Source organism: Ctenopharyngodon idella, chromosome 6 (assembly GCF_019924925.1).
Source record: "Ctenopharyngodon idella isolate HZGC_01 chromosome 6, HZGC01, whole genome shotgun sequence".
Lineage (NCBI taxonomy): Eukaryota > Metazoa > Chordata > Actinopteri > Cypriniformes > Xenocyprididae > Ctenopharyngodon > Ctenopharyngodon idella.
The window spans coordinates 17,912,068-17,932,817 of NC_067225.1; the positions used below are offsets into that span (position 1 = coordinate 17,912,068).

Here is a 20,750-nt window from a genome sequence, read left to right on the forward strand (position 1 = left end):
TGGTGCGTCCATTTTATTTTTAAGCGTTAAACTGTTATTACGTGTGCTTAATTATGTTCTGAGCAAAAGTTGAATGCAGTTTTGTAAACTACTGTTCTAAAGTGTCGAAACTTCTAAAAACGGGTAACTTGAACACGTCAATTGAAATTAAGCTGCCAATTTTGAAATGTCAGCTCCTGTTCACTCATTAACCTCAGGCCACCGTTCATTATAGCCTTTAGGTCACACATAATATTTTTGAGAATGCATTTTAGTGTTTTTACATAGAGACAATGCTGCAAAAATGGCGAAGGAGAATTTTAAAACATTTGCAAATAACAGAGCGGCTTTAAAAAGCTCTGCATATTTTGACATCCCTTTGGTCGTTACCTCTTCGAAGTTTCTCTCGTGTTTAATAAGTTATTAGGCTATTACTAATGCTATTATATGGACATTGTTTTTTTCTGTCAGCTGGTAAGAAGGTGTTGTTGAGAAGCATGTGTCAGTAGGCTAAGCATAAGGAGCAGACGGCATGTCTGTTTGGCATTTTTCTTCAGCATATTCTCTTTCAATTTTTTTCATTATTTTTTTTTTTTTCTTTTTTTTGCTGCACTTAAACGCGTACAGTCAGCGCTGGTCCAAACGCACGTCCGGCGTCGTGTTTTTCATCCAACTGCAGAAAACACTCGAAAAGTGTCTGTGTAGTCTCTTTAAAAGTCTAGGACGTTTCCAGAGTTCTCACATTTAGGGACAGCAGTAGTTTCTGCAGTATCCCTTGAGACACATATCATCGCATTAGAGTCCCTGATAAAAAAAAAAAAAAAAAAAAGTAGTTAAATTGACCCTTCTGATATAATGGATAAGCATCGGCCAACATGAAGAATGCAGGTTACGTCAGTAATGAAAGTTCAGCAAACACTGGCATAGCGAGCACTATCTTCGATGTTTGTGTGAGAGATAAACATTTAATGTTCTGTTTTTAGCACGCATTTTAACATTAGCCTATATTTTAGCAAATAGCCTATATAGTCTGTAATTTATTACAAGTTCTGGTTTTCAGGTGATTTATTATCATAAGTTAAAGTGCTGAGCAATACTGTTGAACAACATGAACTTAATAGCCTATGTGAATATCCCCCAGGGCAGTTTATAATCTCACATTGTTATTGCTACTGCAATTAATTATATTAGTATGTAATAGGTTATATATAACAGACTCTGGAATGCAAGGAACTTTTCCGCTGGGTTGTAAATTTTGGCTGGCTTGTAGTCTTGGAATCTGTTTTGCTCTTGACGTTTTTACATTTCAGGCCTGTTTGCAGCACAGCACAGGGAGTAGGTTTTGAGATGATGTCCTTTCAGGCTGGTGTGTCAGCATGAGTTTACATTAGAATCATGATGAAGATTGCTTGTAAAGTTGTTACTGTGGAAAAAACTATGAAAATTAACTGCGTAGAACAAGTTATATACTATTAAAGCCTGAAAAAATGTTTTCCTGCTCTACATTGATTTTATAAAGTGTTTATAATAACCATATGGTATATACTTGTTGCTCTTGTGTATTGTAAATACATCGTTTAAAAAAAAAAAAAAAAAAAAACTGCTTCCTGTAGATCCATAATGACAAAGAAAAATATAATAAAATAGTTTTTTTTTTACTGAATATTGATGTCAAGACTTTGATTTGCTTTGAAAGTTCTTATGTGTTGCATACATGTGTGAGCTTCAATCTCTTGAGAGATGTGAATACATAATCAGAAATTATGAGATAGTATGTGATAGTCGAAGGAGTAAGAACTCCGTTTTCAATGTGTTGTAATCACATTTGTTCTCACACTTCTGTAAAGCTAACTGTAATTGGACAGCTCTGACCTACATATACTAGGCTACTTTTTACATAATTATCACCTGTAGTTTTAAGCTTGAGCAGTTGAGAGAAATGTCACCAGGAACACCTGTTTTTTTTTTTTTTTTTTTATTATTATATTATTATTATAATAGTTTCTTTTCTAGGGAAATATTAGAGGGAAATGCAACAATTTCTTAAATCTTTATTACTTTATTCACTTTGCATTTGCTTTTTGGTTTGAAACGTCGACTGCTGAGTGATTGACTTTCTGACATGCTCACCTGAGTAACTTCGTTTGTGGCTCCAGCTGGGGGGAGCTGGTCCGTTCTCCCTTGAGCCGTTTATACCCTGGCACAGAAGGAGCATCTGTTGGGCTGTGGTGGAAAAAGGAAGAATTTCAGTGCACATGTTTCCCCCCATAACAGATGAAAATGCTTTTGTCTGGATTTAGTTGGTCTTTTTGAAACCTTAATATTCTGCTGATTAATTTGTCATCATAAGTCAGAAAAAAAAAAACAGATTTAGGCTAATGATCATGAAGACCAACACACATTATTCATCAAGTACGGGATAGTCAACATTATTATATAATTTTATTGATACACTGACTGTTTATGGCCTCATTTTTGTGATTGTTGTTTACCTGTGTTTCTTAGGCCCACATTCATGTATACCGTTTATATTTCAACAAAAATACGACACTCCTTATAAATTCACACAACAGGGCAGAAAATCTACAATAAATATATTTAATAAAAAGAAAAAAATGTCTGTACTTAAAAAACAACAATTATTTTTCTATTTTTGTGATGAGGGTACGCTCTTTTTCTAAACAAATCAAACTGTAAATGACCTGAAGTGAAGAAATTCAGGTTTGTACTTATAGTTCTTCTTGATATTTATCTTATTTTATTAGTGTCTTGACTCATGCTTTGCATAGCTCTAATGCAAACATTTGATGTAATTGTGTGTGAATTTTTTTTTGTAGTTCAGCTGAATAGCAACAGTGTCAGCTTTGCACTGTTTGGGTATGTGAAATGGTGGAACGTCAACAGAAAAAAAAAAAAAAAATCAAAAACACAGATGAACTCTTGTGACACCATAGTGTGACTCAAAGGAAAAAGATCTCACAAAGTAGTGAGAAAGAGATCAAATCAAGAAAGTGAAAAAGTGACAGAACCTGAAATATAATTTTCTTATTATTCTTATTGTTTCAAAACAAGGACTATCAAAAAGTTTTGACTTTATTCCAATATGAATCTTCACCTAATATACATAAGTAATACAAGTAACAAATATGTGATACAGTAATACTCGGAGAGAGATAGATTTTTTTCTATTTACATTTTTTTTTTTTTGGAGGGAATATACAGTAATATTCAAGCCAACTCACAAGAATCTTCACTAAAATGAAATTACTTTGTGTCATTGTTGAAGTTTACAAGACAGGAAAACATGTTCCAAAAATAGTTTGCCTCTGTGCTACCTTGGCTAGTTGTACCCCGGATTGAGTGGGCTGATTTTTTAGAACAGAGGTGGAACAGACATGCGAGATGGAACGCCTCTATACTTTCTTGTGAAGATCATGCCTAGGCAGTCATAATAGTAGCATAAAGCCAAAGCATGAATTTTTGTGACCTTCTCATGACAGCCCACAGTGTAAAATTTAATTTCAACAACAACCCACATAAAATGCATTTAGTGTTGTGAAGAGGCAGAAGTCATTTACTTTCCTCAGTTTAACACTGATTGACCTACTTTGTTATTTTGGCCTGAGGAGAAAATTGAATCAACGTAATAAATTGATTTTTCTGACCCACTAATATATTTTACCAGCTTTGATTCAAGTGTGTTAGTTTAGAGAAGATATAATTGTTGTAGATGGAACAGGAAGACAGGAAGACAAACTTGTCTTGATAGATTTCTTCCTGACCTAAAGCTGTTCATGATGTCATTTTTAAACATCTTGTTTTGAACACAGTAGAAATGTATTCTTTATTCACATTAGTTTCTTATAGTTTATAAAAACTTTTATACCAGTTTACTGACCTAAAAATGTCATGTGGTGTAACCAAAATTCATAGCATATTCACTTTGGATGCCTGTGAGTGTATACATCTCATTTTTTTAGTGTATACATTTCTTTTTTATTTTACAAATCATTGTTTTTAGTAAAGTTATATATATATATATTTTTTTTTTAACAAACATCATGACTTATTAATTATTATTATTAAAGTTTTTAGTGAGTCACACCACATGACATTTTACACCCCGAACTAACATTGCCTTGTTGTAAAATTAAATGAAATATTAATAGACTCACAGTCATGAGGATATGCAGGGGTCTTCCCTATGATATCATTTCCTTTTGGTCGCACCATGTGACTTTGCTTTGTCGTGTTTTTTTTTTCATATATTAATTAGCATTAAGGCGGTTGTGTTAAAACATGTTATGCTAAACTACTTAAGGTTATCTTTTCAAGAATTACATTTTTTTTAATGAGCCTTTTTTCTTTATTAAGATATCAGGACTTTTTTTTTTTTTACTTTATGCCCCCACCTCCCCCCTCCCCCTACCCCCGTATGTATAAAATGCATTTTAATGTATTCATGAATAAATGAATAGATAGAATAAAAAATAAGCATGCCATTGACCCAATATTTTAGAGTACAGTTATGGAAAAAAGGATTCACCCTGAACTGAGGAAGGTGATTTGAGGTTTTCAGCCAAATTATGTTGGTAATTATTTACAGCATCACTTGGATACTGTTTTTCAACCTTCACATAACTGCTGGCTTCATGATAAAAAAAATCTCTTTCCTTAATGGAATCACACGGATATCCACCCATCTGGATCCGGCGCCCCACTAAAAACACCCCAGGTGTTCGCTAACCAACAGGGGAAAGTCTCTTAAATAGTTAAGGCCCTCCTTCACAACAACCACCGATTCAGCACTGCCAAACAAAGAGCATGTTGAGCTTCAAAACAAAGAGCAGCGTCAACTTTATTTCAATCCTCTGGAGGGTTGTTTAAGGCCCTCCGATGTGGTTTTGCATAACACACGGCCGTAAAAGCATCCAGGAGTTTGTAGAGAAATGTGTAATTTACCATGGCCCCCTGCAGTGCCCAACCACATGCGCATGAGATAATTACTGCAAAACCTTGGCAAACTTTTAGCCAACGAATTCCACACAAAAATAAATGACCCACTTAGAAAAGCTGGATGGGGTAGGGGAGACTTGATCAATACTCTGTGTTGAATGGTTAGCGGCTACTGAGCAACAGGCGCGAATGACACAGGGTTAGGGTGACATCACTGGGTTGTCTTTGTCACTGATTTCATTTTGTGTTAGAAAGGGAAATGAGCTAGTGATGACGAGATTACCAATACTTATTCTTTATCAATATTCCAGTCTGTTTGAACAGCAGTGACCTTCTGTTCTGCTCCAACTTTTACTTACAAGTTGTAAAACAACTGTTTGATGGTGCTGAATAGGCAGGATGTGCTGCCCATTAACATTAGTCTGGGCGCCGGAAACTGCCCCACAGTCTTTTCTACATGAGCGGCAAATTTTTACCCCCATCTGATAGCAACTTTTTTGTTTTTTAATTTTTTTTTGCCAGCTTCAGCCTTCATTGTCAGCGAAGTCTTGAGCCAACCGTGTTCATCAGAGGAATGATGCAACGGAGCTGTAACACGGTGCGGATCCGCTGTTAGCAAGTGCACTGAGGTCCTCTTAGTTCTTTAATATAAAAAGACTGCTTTTGGGTTGTGAATAAAAATTCTAAAGGAAGCCTTTTCTTTTCTAAATTTCCATAGAGAATAGAAGACGTGTCACATGGATAACCACTTTTTAAGATCAGCAATTTAATGCTTAGTTCATAGTGGTATCACACTTTACTTTAAAATACATTACTTTACACATTACTATGCATATATACGTATGTATGTATGTGTGTGTGTATGTGTGTGTGGGTGTGTGTGTGTGTATGTATATATATATATATATATATATATATATATATATATATATATATATATATATAATATACTGTATTACTATATATTTACCTACACATATATACGTATATATATATATATATATATATATATATATATAGTGTATGTGTATTTTTTTTCTGCAATACCTATAGTACCACATCAAAATTGTTTTACTTGCATATACAGGTGACCTCACAATGTCAGAGAGACATTTAAAGCACTGATGCGTCATGATATGCTGAAATATGAGTAAAATTGTGAGTTTAGAGTCGTGACACTGATGTAAAGTGTGATTAGAATATAGTATCTCTTTGTATGAATGTGCTATTGCACAATCATTGAATGACTTCTGCACTATGCTTAATGATGCAGGAAATTATTTGGATATTTTACTATTATTGAAATTACAAGTACACTAACAATCTGCTCTTATTTTAATACATTTTTATAATAAATGTTGTATATTATATAACCTGTAAACCAAACTTTTAGTCGACTGTGAACTGAAAGAAGATTGGCAGATTCCTGTCTGTGATGAAAGAAACCCTGAAGTGTCGGTACTGTTATCACTCACTCTTGTATATCTGTTTGACTACATGCTAGGCTCACAAAGCCATGAGAACCGCACTGGTCTCAGTAAGATGTAAATATGGCCTATTTACAGTTATTTGATAACATTTCTCAAAATAATTTCAACACAAGCCACTGTCTCAATGCACAGTTACAAATATTGCTCGGGCGATTTTATACTTGACTAACATTTATTCAAACAGATATTGAAAAAGAGTGTGGGATATGTCATATTAGGATGACATTTTCTCAACAAGTCCTCTAACATCTAAAAAGTTGAATTATCAAAGGTTTAGATCAGATAAACCAAAGAATTTGTATTTAAAGTGTCAAGGCCTGTAATTTGTGTACACTTTCTATCTGAGACAAACCTCAATCTTTATAAACTCATTTAGTTGCCCTTGAAAATGTACCGGATATTATGATGAACCGAGCATCCTCACATGATGGATGTCTGGATGTTGCAGACTGAAAACACTGAGTCGTTTGCTATTCTTTAACATTTGATCAAGACACGAACAGATGAGACAAAGCTGGTATGTATTTAACGCCTACAGTGCTTCATACTCAACTCCTCAACTGCGGTGAGAAAACCAGCCTCTTGTGGTCTGATCTGATGTTTCGACTTTCTTACATCCCACGTCAAATTTACCATTCACATTCTCGTAGTTTAAGTTGGTGCGATGATATTTTTGTTATATTCAAAGACATTAATAAGTACATTAGTCATATTTAGTAAGTTCGTTTCAGGCACCAGATGCAAACGCTGACATAAACGAGGTAGATCAGATTTAGACTGAGGCGTGGGCCATGCCGTCTCGAGGTTTTGCATGTGAGCTGATCAGCACAGGATGTCACAGCCCAAACAGCAGTAGGCGGGGTGGGGTGGGGAGGGGGGTGTAGAGTGGTGGAGGTACTGCCGCTTTGCCTACCTCAGTAACATTACAGATGTGTGGGTATGCAGTCTGTAAGTAAGGCCTGGCATGGGGGGTTGGGGGATGGGTGAAGGCACACAGCTGCCACATTGACACCATAAGCATCCTCGACCAACTTGCTACTTGCTGAAGATGCACATGTCATGCTATAAAATGTTTAGTTATTGATTCATCATGATAATGACCATTTATTTTAGATTAACTCAACAGAAAGAGGCAATCTGCAATTGATTTTTTTTCAAACCTAAAACTTTGTCTATAACATAAAAAATGACATTTTTAGCACTACAATATCCATGAGGTTAAAAAGAGAATGAAAGATTCTTTAAAAAGAAAGAGTTCAATTCTTCTCTTTCAGCAAAAAGCTGGTGTGTTACAATGTGACGGTGGGATTTGATTACTCAAACACCGGCATCTTCTTTTTCCATAGATTTGAAAAATGACTTTTTAAAGGAACAAATTCATCTACAAAAGCAGCTGAAAGCAGCAGCAGTCCTCATGGAAATTAGCACAGTCACATGGGGAAAGATCTTTAGTGACTCAGAGACAGTGGCAGGAAACTGTTTGCATCACACCTTGGAGGGCTAATAGAGTTTTTGAGTTTTAGTAGAGCCTGCCAAAACTCAAGTGGAAAATTTTCACATTAGTGTAGAGTAGTTTTTAGCTTTGCGATCGGCTGGTGATGAATATATCATGTTATGGCACAGGATGTTAGTGTGTGTTTCTACAAGTGTAAACATGGTGTCTTTACAGCATTTACACACATTCTTCTTCTTCAGGAAAAGGATTTAGTCACCTGCATCACCTTACACCCTGAAATAATGTTTCCATGGTGCCATCAAGTGTTTTGGAGTCACTGAATATTCTCGTTCTCTTTCACACTTTTGCCTTCAATAGTCCTTCTAACCTTCCCTTCACTGGCTCTATTAGTTTATTTAGAAAATAAACTGGTAAAAAACAACAGAAAAAAGTCTAAACGGGGCCAGTGTGCATCTAGTTTGGCCAATTTAGAGATATATGGCAGCCTAAAAGCAAGATGGGGTGAAGGAAGGAGGAGCTGATGAGGAGCCAGAGAGAAAAAAGGGGGCGAGCACAAGAATGAGAGAAAGAATTCAGTGTTTTGGAATTTTTCTGTTTTTCCCCTCAAGTACAGGATGTTTTCTGAGTCCTGCGCCACCTGGTGGATTGCAAAAAAGAGTGAAAACAGACCTCTGACATGTCAGTTGGTGTAAGTTATGCACCCGGTCTGTATTTGTACAGTGTTCACTATGTAGGTTAAGACTGAGCTGTTATTCAGAGCATCTGTTTCGTCCTCCAATTACAAACATCACATAGATCACATTCAACCTTTTGAAGCATCCGTTTGAAGCAATAACAATGACTCATACTTTTATAATTTCTTGTTGTGCTTTAGAGAACACAGAGCGGACTGGAAGGCAGGGCACTAAAATGTGAAAATATGACTCCTTTTTTCATAATCCCACCCCTTTAGCACCCTCTAAACCTATCATGAACTAGTTTTCGAAACAGCCCATTTGTTGTTGTCATTGTCTTAAAGTGTCAAGGGAGCTGGTTGATCATTATCAGAGAAATGCAGTACACCGTGTACTATCTTTAGCATTCAGATGCGCAAATCGAATGCCACAAACACATGCTTTAAGATGCGCTTATGTTTTTGTTGCCTTTAAAAATATATTATGTATTTCTGAAGGCTTACATGTTGTGTAGTTTAAGGTTATGTATTTTCACTCCTCCAGATTTAATTAGGCGTTAATCTCAGGGAGAAGATGTCTCGGATTCATTCATTTTAATGCGTGCTATTTCCTTCCTTCCACACCTTGCCTTAAATTGTGGCGCAAGACTAATTTCTCAAACGGCCTAATCCCTTTAAGAATCGCGCTTGCGATATCATGCTCTCTTGTGGAATTGGGATTTGGAGAAATATGTTGGACTACATTTTTGTGCCAAAGAGAGTGCTTCTTATCATTTGGTGTAAATGGGACTTGCTGCTACTGGGAATAAAAATGCTACATGGTTTCTCAAGCTCATCCAGAGTTACTGGATCTCAATTATGCGCCATTTAAGTACCAACTCCTAAAATAAAAAAGAGACACAAATAAGACAACTTTTGCATGCTACAGCCTGTGGTTATAATGTTTACTGTATATGGAAAGAAAATTTTGTCTTGAAGAATCTGATAAGAAATCAAATCATTCTGCAGAATCATTCTGAAACCTCTGACCTTTGATGAGACTAAATTGAGATCTTATTCATGATATTTATATACTACTGCAGCTGTTTTGAAGGTAAATGCTCAAATTATAGCCTGATGATTTTTTTTTTATTTTATATTTGTAATCATTCAGATGGTCATGATAATACTGCATTATCTGCTGTATTATATACAGTGCTGCTTGAAAGTTTGTGAACCCCTTGCAGAATCTGCAAAATGTTTTATTTTAACAAAATAAGAGGGATCATACAAAATGCATGCTATTTTTTTATTTAGTACTGTCCTGAAAGATATTTTATATAAAATGTTTACATATAGTCCACAAGACAAAAAATAGCTGAATTTATAAAAATAACCCCACTCAAAAGTTATTGTTCACGAGTTCCTTGTATGTCCTGAGCAGTTAAACTGCCCAACGTTCTTCAGAAAAATCTTCCAGGTCCTGCAAATTCTTTGATTTTCCAGCATCTTTAGCATATTTGAATCCTTTCCAGCAGTGACTGTTTGATTTTGAGATCCATGTTTTCACACTGAGGACAACTGAGGGACTCAATACGCAAGTATTACAAAAGGTTCAAACATTCACTGATGCTCCAGAAGGAACCACGATGCATTAAGAACCAGGGGGTGTAGACTTTTTGAATTCGAAGATCAAGGTAAATTGTACTTAATTTGTCTTCTGGGAAACATGTAAGTATCTTCTGTTGTTCTGAAGGGCAGTACTAAATGGAAAAAATGTGATATTTAAACAAAATAAGAAAAATTCTTATCATCCCCCACTCATGTAAAAAGATGGATCTCAAAATCATACAGTCACTGCTGTAAAGGGTTCAAATATGCAAAAGATGCTGGAAAATCAAAGAATTTGCATGGAGGATTTTTCTGAAGAACATCGGGCAGTTTAACTGCTCAGGACAAACAATGGACTCATGAACAACCACCACAAAACAAACAAACAGTTGTGGATCATCCAGGTAACGACAAACAGTATTAAAAATCAAGGGTATGTAAACTTTTAAATGGGGTCATTTTTATAAATTCAGCTTTTTTTTTTTTTTGTCTTGTGGACTATATGTAAACATCTTTTATGTAAAATATCTTATTCAGGACAGTACTAAATAAAAAATAACATGCATTTTGTATGATCCCTCTTATTTTGTTAAAATAATGAACATTTTGCAGATTCTGCAAGGGGTTCACAAACTTTCAAGCAGCACAGTATTATGTTTTTTTAATATAGGCTGTATATTTGCATGGTTATTTCATTTCAGTAATTCTAGAATTAGTAGCATGCAGAGTGCAGTGTCTTATATGGAAGGTAAGACATATATGTGAGTTATTTAAAGTTTTAACATGCATTCATTCATCTATCAGTTCAAATCTCCAGCCATTGCCTCCCTGTAAATCCACCAAATCTCTTTATTTTATGTCACTGGATGTTTTTTTTTTTCATAGCTTACTGGTGGTTAAAGTGAAGGCTCAAACATTTCTTAAATCACAGAAGTCAGGATATCAGGAAATCCAATCTGGCCGAAATGCCTCAGTGGAATATCCATTAGGCCTGTGGAGGGGTGTGGTTCTGTGCTGCCTATTTTTGGCTCTCTCCCTTCTATCCATCAGACGGAGCAAATGGAGTGTAATCCATGATAACATGGATGCAGGGGCTTTTGGCATGGATGAAAGCAATTCCGCCCAGTCCCAGAAATCAGCCCCTCTAAAACCTGATTTTATTTGGATGGTCTCCAACTTTGACCAATTCTAAAAACCCAAGAGGTAGATAAACATGTATTTCCAGAAATTTTTAATAACATATCAATTTACATGGGATTTTGGGGTAGGATTTGCAGAAGTATATTTTGTTGGGTGAGTTACAAAATCCCTGCAAAAATACATATTTTAAAATGTATTCCTAAGTGTGCTCAATTGGAAAATCTTTGGCGGATCATTTTTCGTGCGTCAAAGTTTTATGCAAGGTTTATGACAGCTTTAACTATAAAAATGATCAGTCTAGTGTTGATGCGGATTATTATTGTTATTGTATAAGGGTATCACTTTTGTAATACACATGATCAGAGTTCATCTGAAACAGAGGGCACGCATTCTCTGTTGCCAGGTAACTCACATATCCCTGCTGGAACAAGTTGTAATACCAGCTCTCTGGTAATATGGAAGTGTAGCCTATTTCATTTCCAACCTTGTGAAGAACTTCAATATTAGACATGTTGACTGAGAACTTTCAAAGCACCTAGCTGATTTATGATCATGTTAGAGAAGATCTACAAAACTTGTTTTTGGTTCAGTTTTCTGTAAGTGCGAATTAAAAATTAGTGCACTGCTTTTAAATCATGTGGACCATTGTTATCTTAACAATAAAAGGGTGATTTTATGAAACTCTAGTCATGTATGATTTGAACTTAGTGAGGTAGAATGAACATATTGCTCTTCCATTTTCGTGCAGCTACTGGAGGTCCAGATGGCATTAACATATGTATTTTGTTCTGCCAGCTTTCAGATTGTGTATGAAACCAGCCACCCATCAACACTCACTTGCGCTGGATCTGACTCCAGCTCCCTTAAACTGCCCTGCTAATGTTTACAGCAAACAGATCAGCCAGAGTCAATGTCACATCTGTGAAGCTGCGCTCTTTCGGCATGTTCTTTGCTATGGCGAGAACCTATTGTCGTTATGGGAAGATTGTTGTTGGTCATGAACTATGAGGAATATAAATGCAAATAAGCCAAATTAGCCCAAATGGTGATTTGTAGAGCATAATGCTAATAGTGATTCCCAAGGGACCCATATATAGATTTATACAGATTTTAGTGACGGTCTCTGCAGGTTACATAGTTACGGCAGTAGGTGGCGACGAGTCAAGTCTTTGAGTCATTCATTTGAATAATTTACTCAACCATTTTGTTTAGCAATATTGTGTCTAAAATGTAAGTTACTCAATATTAACTTAACTGTAAACATTTAAAAAAAAACAAAAAAAAAAAACTTAAGTTCAGTTACTGCCTTAAATTTTTTTTAAGTATAATCAACTTGGATTGTTGTTGAAAGTCATTTCAACTTAAATTATATTAAACTATTAAAAAATTCAACTATTAAATTTTGTATAACCTATCTAAAAAAAAGTTGAAATTGCTTAACTTTTACAGTGTTCTTGTTTACTGAACTGTTGTATAAAAAAAAAAAAAAAATCTACCCCTTCAAGACACGGTCACATTTACCGCTTCTAAGCGAAATTTCGTGGGCGTCGTTTCAGTCCACCTTATTTTTAAAATCACTTTCAAATTATTTGTTATATAATTTTAATTTATTATCATATTCATAAACAGACTGTTTTGTAGTGCAAACATTTTTACCCTTTACTGCACTTGGTTATTATTCTAGTTATTTATAGCGATTATATGAATTGGAAGATAGCTTACTTCCACTGCAAAATAAGCTGGATAGGAATCCGTGCAATCTGGAGTTTGCTGTGAGAAAAAGTTTCCCAGGCCGATTGCGCAAATTTGTTTATTTATACATTGTTCATGGAAGTTTTTTTTTTCTGAAACATTTTAGTTTGATATTCATCTAACATTTTTTAAATGTTACTACTTGTTTCAGAGTGTTCAAAGAACATTCAAAAGTAACATTCCAATAATGTTTGCAAAATGTCAAATGGAATGCTTCCTTAACATTACCATAATCAAGGAAAAACATAAAAAAAGTGGACGTTTTGAAACGTTCTTGTTAGCTGGGTCATGCCTATGGCTGAGAAATTTGTCTTGTCAATGCAAGGTTGCTGTTACAAGTATACTCAAAACACCACAATTTCACCCATTATTATTATTTAATAACTTAACTGATAAAGGTGTATACATAATGTAATCTGTACTTTTCCAGTAGCATCAGCTCTTGAGGGATGTGATCAGGACCAGACAGAATTTTCCTAACCCGTCGGGACATCTCTTGCAGCTACTCATGCTCAGAATTTGAGAATTTATTGTTCACAAATAATCAACATTTGCACAGACTGAGGATTTGTGAAGTAAATGGACTTTGTGGACTAACACATCACACTGATGTTAGGGGTCCACGAACCCCCAGGAGGCTGCAAAAGGGTCTTTGGTGAAAAAAAAGAAAAGAAAAGAAAAGTAAAACAAATAAATAAAAACAAAGGTATCATCATATTTGGCTGTCTATGTAATCAAAAAGTTTTCAGAGTTATTACATTTACTACAATGTGAGATCTCAAACTTATTGGTAATATTCATCATAACTACCTTAATTCTCAGTATTTTAATTAATTAAACTATTGTAACTTCATAGAATTTAGTAGTTGTTCTCATAAGGACTTCTACAATCATTGTGGGGCTCCAACACTTATTATTTTGGAGTTAAATCCCACCATGTAAACTCAGCAGACCGTAACACATCAGAGTGCACAGAGAGCCGTCTTCAGCACGAAAGGTCCTTTAGGAAGTCTTTCTGAATGAGACAGTGCAGTTGGAGCAGCGTTTCTGATGTGAGCACATGAGTGGAAAATGAGCTTTAACTAAGCTTGTAAACATGGCCATCTCCTCCATGGCTTTTAATCAGCATCGTGACTGTCCCACTCCAGAGAATTAGACGAGAGATCTTTGTGGCTTGAGTAGTGCTCACATACAGATGTACTGTACATTAGTAAATGTATCTTTAGTCTCTCCAGAACATAAATTGTTGAGAGCATTTTATGGCTCTTTTATCATTATGTCTATTATGCATTTAAATGTAAATAGAAGCATCCCATGTTTTTAAACCATGCTGTTTTAAGTTCATGATGCAAAGCACTTATATAATATACTTATGCACACAGATTCCAGGTATAAATTATGCTTATGGAACGCTATGATGACGCTTTTGTTATGCAGCTGTAGTAATGTGTGCACATGCTTGCTATCTGTCTGATTTATTTGATTAGTTCTGCTAGAACATTCAGCTTTAACATCATTTACAAATTAACTAAGCTTGTGCATGTACGGAATATATGTATTCAGAGCGCAAATATTTGTTCAACAGCTAAAATAGAATCTTTTTTTCCCCTCCTCCCACACTTACCTGTGACTTTCACTGTCATTGTTGCTGGAACTTAAGACATCTTGATTCATGAGCTGTTATTGTTGCAGATAGCAAATCATGTTGTTTTCATTTTTGCAACAGTTATTGCATGATCAACATTCCAGTCTGAAAATTTATTCTTAACCCTATTTCTACCCCTAAACCTAGTCCTACCCATAACTTATCCCTAAATTCAGAGGGGAAAGATAGGTGAATAACATTTATGTAGAAGCACCTAACCCTGGTTGCAAGCCTAAACTTGACATAAATGGTAAACTTGTCCCTCAAATCTGATTGGCTGATTGGAATGTTGTTCCAGGATCAACAAAGATGTTGATCCAGGAACATGTCTTACTTGGCAAAATCACGGTGACCATTATCTTTTCTCTATGCAAATTCATGGACACCCAGGTCTCATGCGTTTTGATTTGTTAATTTATCACAGTAAGTAATGTTTTGAAATTTGTCTAAGCCCACTTGTAATAAAGTACACTTGGCAGAAAATATGTAAGGGGAGGGAGCACCTTTTTAAAATGATGTCAAATACTTGTGAATTACATCAGAATGAATAAATAAGAGGGTCAAGCATTTTCTGTTAAGACTGTTTGAGCAAATGCCAAGAAGAGAAAACACTCAATCTAAGATTAAGAGAGGGTGCCGAGTCCAAACAGCTTCAGGCACTTTCTTTGTGTTCTCCGCTTCTCTCTCCTCTCTGGTGCCTGCTCATTTTGCTCACACATTTTACATTCTTATCATATTAAAAATTCATTTCATCTTGAGTAATGCTCAAGCTCCTGCTTTTTCCTGTGAATTTTCCAGACTGTACATTTTAGGGACTTTCTCTTTAAAGGGATAGTTCACTATGAAATAAAAATTCTCACCCTCATGTCATTCCAAACCTGTATGACCTGTATGAAAGAATATATTTTGAAAAATGTCTCTTTGGTTCATACAATGAAAGTCAAAGTGGTTTTTGACCCAGCTGACTGTCATTGCATAGGCAAAAAAGTTCAGAATGTCTTTTGTGTTTTACAAAAGAAAGAAACTCCAACAGGATTGGAACGTTAGGGTGAATAAATTGTCAAATATATAAAGATGAACCCTTTAAGGTTAAACTAGCAGTCATGACCATTTGAGGCTTTCAAGAACTGCACCACAGTGAGTAGATGGTTGCAGCTGATATTGATTAATTTGTGACCAATTATCAGGAATTACTAACCTCCAACTACTAATTTAATCAATACAAGTGCATTACTACTAATTCTTCAAAAAGAGTTATGAAACAAATTCAAAGACCAAAAAAAAAAGAGCAAACTTTCACCTGTAACAATAAATATTTTGAACCCTGACCTCTAATGTTTCAGTGTTGGTTTACTGAGCATATCAAATAAGGAAATTGCTCTGCTGGCATCTCTTTCGTTTTCTTCCCAGTTAATGTGTTTGCTTCTTATTAATTTCCTTTGGACTACTTTACTGCAACCCCAGCAGAAAAAAAGAAACCCAGAGCTGCTGGGAGTGTGAAGTTATGGAGGAGGTTAAGAAACAAGGTAGTAAAACTGAAAATTCTCACCGTGTTTCTGCTGCATGGAGTGGGGCATGCTGGGAGATGAGGGATTACTCAGCGGTAGCGAGGAACCCCCAGCTTCACCACGTCTCAATCTCTGGAGCAGGAAGTGGGACACCTCTGGTCAGTCCAAAAGTTGCCAATGGGAGGCAGGAGTCTCTTTTTTAACAGTCAAAGATCTGAAATGTTGGTGATGCCTTGGGGGAAGCGGAGGACATCCGGAATTCAATGAGAGAGAAGAAAGTGGAACAGATTGTGACAGCTCTTCAGTGGAATACGAGGATCGGTGGCAACAAAGCTGAGATTGCTGAGAAAGCTGGCACGAGGCAGAGGGGCTCAGAGCTGAGCGTACGTGCTGGCAGATGTTGAAGATGCCTGGCTGGATTGGGGCAGCTAAGTAGGTGCCGATTCCTGCAGTCTCTTCTTTCTTCCGTCTTTCAGGCAGTCGGCGACCCCCAGAATATCCCGGCGAGCGGAAGCTGTCCCTTGTTGGATGCGTTTGCGACTGAGTGTGTGGAGGAGGATCGGCGTAGCAGAGATCTGAAGCGAGTCGACTGAGCGTGCTCAGCGTTACAGAAGAGGTCCACAGGGCATCGGTGGCACTCTAAGCTGATAGGCCAACAGTGATCTAGCGTACATTGTTTGGTGTGCCTACTTGGTCCACTTTCCTTGAATGCTAAAATTATGGGGCGTGCTCCATTTTTTTTTTTTTTTTTTTTTTTTTTTGATGTGGAGGGGGGAACCCTACAGATTAAGTTATCCTTGTTGTAATCCCAGTCCTCCTTTGCTTTCTCTCTCTCTCTCTCTCTCTCTCTCTCTCTCTCTCTCTCTCTATGAGGTGCAATCTGAAATCTCATTGACTCGCATGAACTCTAAACCTTGTGATATTCCCATTAATATGGAGCAGCTCTTGGGCTTCAGGCCATCTGCCAGATTACAGTCTTTCATATACTGCTGTGACACATTGTTGTATAAACTGCGGTTTTATACAACAAACATTTCAGTCCCCTAGCATTAATCTACCTAAGCTCATCTCAATCCACGGAGCTGGATATTGCTCTTTATAACTCGTCTAGCAATGGAAGCTGATATTACATCACTCCAGATGTCACATTTCTTCACCCCTGCTATTCACGACAAGCATCTTGACTGCGTGAGATTGAAAATTGGATGATAACTGTACAACACATTGAAGGGTTAGTTCACCCAAAAATGAAAATTCTGTCATTAATTACTCAACTTTACGTCATTCCAAACCCATAAGATTTCATATAATCAAAACATTAAACTCCAACGCGCGTTCACAAGAGCACCACAATGCATGCGTGTTGTGTTGACGCGAGAGCAGACATTGTTGCGTGAACGTGCGTTGGAGATTAATATTTTGTAAATAAAGTGGTAAAATATGTTTGTTTTTTTTTCTTTTTTTTGAGCAAACAAATCAGTCACATTGCTTTATAAAATTGAGGTTAAATCACTGGAGTCACATGGATTACTTTAATGATGTCTTTACTACCTTTCTGGGGCTTGATAGTGGTAGTTGCGTAGACTGTCAATGGAGGGACAGAACACTCTCAGATTTCATTAAAAAGATCTTCATTTGTGTTCCGAAAATTAATGAATGTCTTACGGGTTTGAAAACGACAGAGTAATTAATGACAGAATTTTAATTTTTGGGTGAGGGTTAGTTGTCTCACAAATGAAATTCTATCATAATTTTCTCATCCACATGTTCTTTCTTTAGTGGAACACAAAAGTAGTTATTTAACGCAGAGTTCATGCTGCTCTTTTCCTTTAAATGAAAGTTAATGGTGGCCAAAGCTGCAAGGCAAGATTTTCAGTGAATAAAGACTAATAACCTATTGTATGGCTGTAGAAGACTTGGAATATAGAGCACAAGTCTTATGGACACTTAATGGTGTTTTTTTTTTGTTTTTGTTTTTGGAGCTAGACATTCCCTAGTCCCCATCCACTTTCACCAATTTTATGCAAGAGAGCATCTCTAAATATCTCCTTTTGTGTTCCATGGAAGAGAAAAAGTTATAAGAGTTTGGCATGACATGAGGCTAAATAAATGATCACTTTAATGTCACTTTTCCAACATCTTAAAGATACTGACCTTTAAGTATTACTGCAAAACAAAAGGCCATCGTTCTCAGTCAGGGGTCTGTGAACCAGCTGGGGGTCCCTGAAGGTACTCTAGGGGGTCTGCAGAGAAGATGGGCTGTGTGTATATATATATATATTGCGTTTTCAAGACAATTATGAGATATTTATTAGCTTTATGATTTATATTCTGTTAAGCATTGTAATGATTTTAATAAAAGTTATAATTAAAGTTATCTTTTTTTTTTTCTGTACACTACTCTGTATTTTTGCATTGATGAATTTGGCAGATGCTTTTGTCCAAAGAAACTTGCATTGCATTAAATTTTTATATTTGATCAGTTCATAGATGGGAATTGAACCCATGTCCTTTGTGTTGTTAGTACCATACTCTACTGTTTGAGCTTCAGGTACACATCCAAAAAGGACAAAAAAGCCTCTTAAAAGCATACCACTTTTAATTTAGCGTGTATGTGTTTGACCTATATGTGGTTGATATTGAGAAGAAGATAAGTTGGATGGTGCTTGCATGTCATGTCACACATTTACATTATGAGTTTACAAAAATGACAACATATATTGCCTCAGGCTTTGTGTCCAAACACTTAGTTCCTTACAGAAAGTGCTGTCCTGCTTTCATTGAGATATTCTCTTTGGCTGCACACTAGAAGAGGCTCACATTCGTTTAACATTTGAGGTTGAAAGTTCAGTCAATATGAGAAGTCTCCAGATGCGCTTAAGGGATCAGAAAACATGGCTTATGTCAAAATGTGTTCTGACAGCTGCCTGTATCTCTTACGCACCTGATGTTCTTGATATTATATATTTCTGTGTTTTTATTTAGAATTTATGCCATGAATTCTCATTTTGTGAATGCATTTTCTCTAGACATCACTTTTTAGATGAATCATTTAGTTATTAAGCACTGAATGGATTTGTGTGTGTGTGTGTGTATTTATGCCTTGCATTGATAATTCTTGAACATTTGACATATTTCTTTAGATTTACTCTCTGACTGAATGATCATTAAATAATTATATATTTATAAGTGTGTATGTGGGTGTTCTGGAGCCTTTATGTTAGGTGTAAAAAATGTTCATCTGTGAGCCTTTATAGTACTCAAAAGACAAATTACATAATTTTTTTTATTCTTGCAAAAGATAGAGAGTTCTAGATTCTAGTTACTCCCTTGAAAAAACAAAACAAACAACAAAAAAACTACTTTTTTTATCCATAAAAAGATTTACTTTCACTGATAACATATAAACCTTTCGAGGCAGACTTGTGATGATCTCTAAGGTTTATGCTTTTTAATTCATTCATATACATTATCCACAATCCTGCAGCGGCTCTACCAATCAGAATAATTGCTGTTATCATCATGGAAGCGGGAATCGCGGCGGTCTGACTAAACAGGGCGGCACCTACACTCAAGTACTCACAATAAAGTATTGCAAATTGTCAGTATTCCTACATTCTAATGGATTCCTAGATTCTGACACTATAACGCCTACTTCAAATATGGTATTTCTTAATTATAATTAGTGATTTACAACCAATATATTGCATCGTCATTTCTAATTTGTTTATGTCATTTACAAACCCGATTCCAAAAAAGTTGAGACACTGTACAAATTGTGAATAAAAAAGGAATGCAATAATTTACAAATCTCATAAACTTACATTTTATTCACAATAGAATATAGATAACATATCAAATGTTGAAAGTGAGACATTTTGAAATGTCATGCCAAATATTGGCTCATTTTGGATTTCATGAGAGCTACACATTCCAAAAAAGTTGGGACAGGTAGCAATAAGAGGCCGGAAAAGTTAAATGTACATATAAGGAACAGCTGGAGGACCAATTGGCAACATGATTGGGTATAAAAAGAGCCTCTCAGAGTGGCAGTGTCTCTCAGAAGTCAAGATGGGCAGAGGATAACCAATTCCCCCAATGCTGCGGCGAAAAATAGTGGAGCAATATCAGAAAGGAGTTTCTCAGAGAAAAATAGCAAAGAGTTTGAAGTTATCATCATATACAGTGCATAATATCATCCAAAGATTCAGAGAATCTGGAACAATCTCTGTGCGTAAGGGTCAAGGCCGGAAAACCTTACTGGATGCCCGTGATCTTCGGGCCCTTAGATGGCACTGCATCACATACAGGAATGCTACTGTAATGGAAATCATAACATGGGCTCAGGAATACTTCCAGAAAACATTGTCGGTGAACACAATCCACCGTGCCATTCACCGTTGCTGGCTAAAACTCTATAGGTCGAAAAAGAAGCCATATCTAAACATGATCCAGAAGCGCAGGCGTTTTCTCTGGGCCAAGGCTCATTTAAAATGGACCGTGGCAAAGTGGAAAACTGTTCTGTGGTCAGACGAATCAAAATTTGAAGTTCTTTTTGGAA

At 36.1% G+C, this 20,750-nt stretch overlaps 1 long non-coding RNA gene across 1 annotated transcript; it reads right to left on the reverse strand.

Moving 5' to 3' along the window:
• Positions 1 to 745: 745 nt before the first annotated feature.
• Positions 746 to 20,429, reverse strand: LOC127514003 (uncharacterized). Its single transcript, XR_007930546.1, has 2 exons — positions 16,231 to 20,429; positions 746 to 2,202 (listed from the first exon to the last, which is right to left on the reverse strand). It is a non-coding gene; the product is annotated as an uncharacterized LOC127514003 (long non-coding RNA).
• Between the last annotated feature and the right edge of the window lie 321 nt (positions 20,430 to 20,750).